Source organism: Pteropus vampyrus, unplaced genomic scaffold (assembly GCF_000151845.1).
Source record: "Pteropus vampyrus isolate Shadow unplaced genomic scaffold, Pvam_2.0 Scaffold97, whole genome shotgun sequence".
Taxonomy (NCBI): Eukaryota; Metazoa; Chordata; class Mammalia; order Chiroptera; family Pteropodidae; genus Pteropus; species Pteropus vampyrus.
Window position 1 is genome coordinate 4,081,505 of NW_011888878.1, and position 5,818 is coordinate 4,087,322.

The window sequence follows — 5,818 nt, forward strand, 5'->3', positions numbered from 1 at the left end:
ATATATATATGTATATATATACACACCTTATTGTTAAAGTGTATAGCTGAAACTTATTGGTTTTCGTTAACCAATGTTTCCAGAAAAAATAATTAATTTTAAAAAGAGCATGTATTCAAAGCACATTCATATGGAAATATTATAAAAATACCACTGTCCTGAATTAACCTGTGATATTGATCCACTTTCATTATGCTAATGAGGATATTTATATTTAGATTAGTGCTATATGAATCCATACGTTCGATAGATACTTTATGAATAGCTAGACATAGTAATTGCAGTTTACTTGGCTGAGGAATTGACCTGAATTACATATTAGACAGAAAAAAAATCTTAATGACTAATTGTAGTTAAATGATTACATAGTCTCATACATTTTATTCTATAAAAAATAATGTTTTCACAACAATCATGTCAATATTTTTTATTTTTCTTCACAATTGGTGATGTAAATTAATGTAAAACTATAATCAATATGTTGCTTGCACTGACCTTATAATCCTAAATATGAAAACAATCGTAATAATATTCATTAAATGGAGCATGCTATAGATTTAAAGTCTCTGACATATGACAAAAAAAGGCACAAATTTTAATGGCGTCTATCTACAAACTAATTAGTAATAAGATATTAATGATGAACTTGAAAGATGGGCAGAGAGTTGAACAAATCTCCTATATTTTTAATATCCTTCCAAATGAATAAATTTAAATGAACTATTTCCTTCTTTTGTGCTCAAGAATTGTTTTTTTCCCTGTTTAACAGAAGAAATACATCCAAACCAATTCTTATTTATTTATTATAACTGAACTATCATAGGTCATAATAAATAGCTCAATCAAATGACTAAGCCATTCCTGCTGTTCCTATAAAACTAAGCTTGCTTATATGTACTTAAAGGGCCAAAAAAGAAAAAAATACACACACACACACACACACACACACACACATATAGTGATGAAATTTAAGAATAAATATTTATCTTAAGAGATTTTATAAATAATATCAGGTGTTTATTTTAAACTGTATTGGGAATCAAACAAAGCTTTAGCAAAATTCACACTTTAAATATCACAGATGTAAAATACTTTGGTGAGAATACCTTTCAAAATTATAAAATCATTATGAAGATCTCTGTTCCACATAATAATACTGAAAGTAGGAAACTAAATAATAGCAAAAATTATAAAAATTAAGTAGAATAGATTGATAATATGATGGTATTAAGAAATTGTAATGCAATGAAATTCCTCTCGGGATCTTTTAGAACAACAATTTAGACCTGAATATGTACTCAAATCACCTATGGATCTTGTTAAGATGCATTTTCTAATTCAGTGGGATCTCAGATTCTGCATTTTTAACTAACTCCCAGATGATGCTGACGCTGCTGGCCCATGGCCCAGTCTTTGAGTAGAGAAATATTCAGGATTTGAGAAAGAAGAGCCCAATTTATTCCTTGTTACCTCATGATCTAAACAGTATGCACATAACTTGTGTTTTAGAATAAATGGAGCCTCAAATGAAACAACACATAATCAACACCCACAAAACCATACAATGAGTATTAATTGATTCCCAGTTCTCCTTATGTTAATTAACATGCAAATAGATTATTTGATTTGAAGAGAACAGCTCTCCCTAAAACCTCATGAGTCCCACAGTCTGAAGTGAACTTTCAGGTACTTCTCCACTGACATGCAGCTGAACGGGCCTCATTAATTTACACAAGATGGTAACAGGGTGTGGAGTGAAGGAGAACTCCTACAGGCATCCGTACATTGCAAATGACTTAAATTCAAAGTAATTATCCCAAACTGTCATTTGTGTTAACACTGACTCTCATTTGAGATACCTAAAAAGAAAGTGAAAAAGATAGAAGACTTTACTCAGTATAGGCAGCACAATTTGGGTCACACACACACACATACATACATATATATACATATATACACACATATGTATATGTGTATATATGTATATATATATACACATACATATTTTTATGTTAATTAACATGCAAATAGATTATTTTTTAGTTTCATTCTGAATTTGGAACAAATTACTGTTGTCTGAGTTTAAGGAGCAAAACACATAATGTTTCACTTTTACAAAAATAAAATAGTGAAACTATGGCGCTAAGAATAAGTCTAATTTTCAACATACCATGTTGAAGTTAGAAGAGCGTCAAAGGCACATTGAATATTAACATCAAGGGAAACAAAAGACAGTCCAGATTAGGAGATATTGGCCAGAGAGTCTAATTAGTTAATCCTCCTAGAGAGACCATGCAGAGAGTTGCAGAACCAAGAAAAGAACAGTTCTGCTAAGTGTTCCTGAGACCTCATTTCTGAATTATGCAAAAACTTCAGATTTGATTCTTTACTAGTTCACCAGATCTCTAAGTTGAAATATGTCATGCACATATGTAAATCTGCAGTAGATACTGATTCTCAAATCCATTGATCATGCTGCCTGATAGCACAATCTCAAGCCTCCTCAACTATATAAAAATCTTAAGAAATTGTAGAAGGTGAATATTAAAAATAAAATATTTATAATGAGATTAAAATATAAAAAGAGGCACTTTGCCAGGTGTATTGGTGTATGAATGTATCAGAAATTTTGAAAAATTTCCACCAAATACTGAAGATAAATGGAATCACTTTGAAGCAGGGGGTCAAAAACAACACCACAAAACAGAGAAAAGAAATTGCAGTTGAAAAATCTGAGCTCATTCATGTAAGAGCTGATCAACACCTGTCCATTATATTTTTTCTAGAACTTACATTTTCATAAAGGCTTTAATACATTATGAAGATTTTCTGACATAATTAATAGTAAAATAAGATGAAATGTTACAGTAAAAAATTACAGTTTAATGAAACAAGATTATTTCTTACTTTTGCAAGTTCTCATATGTGTCAGATAAAAGAGAAAAAAGCTATCCTAGTCTCTCAGATTTAATTTTGTACCGAATGTGTGTTTAGTGTGGTTGTGTCTAACACTTCACTAGCTGAAATGGTGGCAGAAAATTTGAGGTCTAAAAGGCAGATCTAACCCTATCTTGGCTTTTTTTTTAACTAATAATATTATTACTTCTTTAGGAGAACAAAAAAATTTCATGGTACATTAAGCAAAATAGTATGCCAGAAAAGGTGCAAACTAGGACTGTTCTGAGATATTTAGTCTTCAATTCAAGTCCATTGAAGGTCTTTTTATTTTAGTAACTATAACATTAATTAAATGTTCATTTTTTTTACTAATTTTAACCATCATTGCTTATTTTCATTCACTATTATTATTACTTCTTCCTTCCATGTAACAAACATGTTCCTTGTGATTATTTCTTTCTGCATATTAGTTTCCTTTCTTTCTTATTCTCTCTCCCTGAGGAGCAAGGAATAGCCTTAGTATTCTTCAATGGGAAACAAAAAATTTAGGCAGGGTATAGGACATGAGAAAAGAAGAAACATTTTTGCTTCCCCTCAAAAGATAACTTCTGCTCTACTCTTTCCCACAACCTCAATTGAACACTTAAAAAAAAATGATATAAACTCTTTGGGTCTCTAGTCATTAGACCACATAGCCTCAATTAAAAATAACAAAATGTAGAAAGAAATACTCTCAAACCAGTTATATTGATTTTCTTAGATTGTTCTTTTCTGTAGAATGGTATATGTATATATTCACCCATTCTCCTAAATTAATAAGAGCTTATTTTAAACTTTGTTCAATTTTTTCAGCCTGAAAATAGTGCTTTTCAATGACCATTAGTTAGAAGGAAAAGGAAAAAGGAAAATGTAAAGCTGAATATAGAACATCTAATATCATTCCTGCCAGACATATTTTCAAAAACCCACTATGGAAGGGATTCTATTAATGATATTCAAGCTATCCTGGAAGTTACAATCCAGAACACTCCACTGAGAAATGATTTATGCATAATGATAATTGCTTTTAAGAAATAACTTGTTTCAAGTATTTTCTACCCTGATCTTCATAGAACTACTATTCCAAAAAGACTTTACTAACACAAGTCCTGTCTAGCCCTCTTCTAGAAATATGTTTTGATGTGAGATATTGGAATTGAGATGCTTTAGACTTCCACTGTCCATATGGTAGTCACTAGCCTCATATGACTATTTAAATGCAAATTAATTAAATTAAATTTTAAAAATTCCTTGATTTCATCAGTCACATTTCAAGTGCTCAAGAGTCACATGTGGCTGGTGGACAACTTCCATCATCACTGAGATCTATTGGATAGTTGTGCTCTAGAATGTGGACTAAAGAAACAGTTTTATTATTGCAGTAGGGTGTAAAGAACATTGGCTTTCTTTGGTAACCTCTGTGACTTGAGCAAGTTTCTTAAATTCTCTGGGATTACTGTTTCCTCATCTGTAAAGCAGGAAAGAGAAATGAGATGCTGGGGAATTAAAAAGTGGTGTAGATGATAGAGGCTCAGTTCATCCCTCTGGTGACCAAATAAAAGTTGTGACAGAAACAAGGAGGAGAAACAAGGAAAAACTGCTTGGGATGACCAAGCTATACAACTAGGGAGAAATCCAGGAAATCACCCTGGAATGACAGAAGGTAGGACGGGACAAAGACACGGGACTCCCCAGTATCAAGCAGCTGAAATGGAGGCTGCAGCAGTGGCAGAAGCCTCTTAAAGAGGCTGTGTCTGCAAGCGGATTTTTGTGGTGACAGACTTACTCTGAGTACCAGAGCCAATTTGGCTGCACGCAGTGGGCACCAGAGACTTACAAGGAAACATTGTCAGAGTGAGGGCCAAGGCGAGATTCACTTGGTACAGAAGTGCTTGCAGTATCCACTGTTCCTTGTTGAGCCTTCCCCACTACCAGTGTGCTGGACACAGCCAACCATAGCAGTGATGTCATCAAACTGGATAACAGAGGTCTCTCCACCCAGAGATTCCCTGAAACTTCGCCTCCCCCAACTTGCGGCCCCACCCAAGCCACATCCAGGTACATCTTCAGCAAGTCAAGTGTTCCTTGCTGAGCAGCACCTTGACTCACATTGGAGGCAGCTGGCCTCGGTTTCTGGTGTGGCTTTTTGAGGCAACTACAAGCACAGCATCTGTGGATTGCTTAGTGAATCTTAACAGCTCCGAAGGAGTAGAGGCTTGGGCTAAATTTGGCCTGCAGCTGAAACTCTCTGGATACCTACCTCACAAAACCACACTAATAAGACCGAGAGACTTAGGAGCTTTGCTTAGTACATAGAACAGACATAGAAAGGCAGTCAAAATGGGAAGACAAAGAAGCAGAAACAACAGAACAGATATCTAGATATCCAAATATAATGGAGTCAAGTAATCTAACAGATGCAGAGTTCAAAACACTGGTTATAAAGATGCTCAATGAACTTTGGGGAAGTGTAGAGAACTCCAACAATGAGATAAAAAACATAAAAGTGGAAATGGAAATTATAAAAGGGAACCAGTCAGAAATGAAGAAAACATTATTTGAGATGAAAAGTATATTAAATGGAATAAATAAAGGAATAAACAAAGTGAATAAAGAAGAGGATCAGATGCCTTATCTAAAGGATGGGAAAGCCAAGGACATGCAATCAGAATGGCAAGAGATAAGATGCCAAGACTATAAAAATAATTTAAGTAGAATATGAGACACTATTAAGGGTCCAAATATCCATCAGATCGGCATACCTGAAGAAAATCAAGATGTTGAACAGCTGTTTGAAAAAATAATGATGGTAAACTTCCCTAATCTAGTAAAGGAAATGGACATAAAATCCCAGAAAGCTCAGAGAATTCCAAAAATCAGG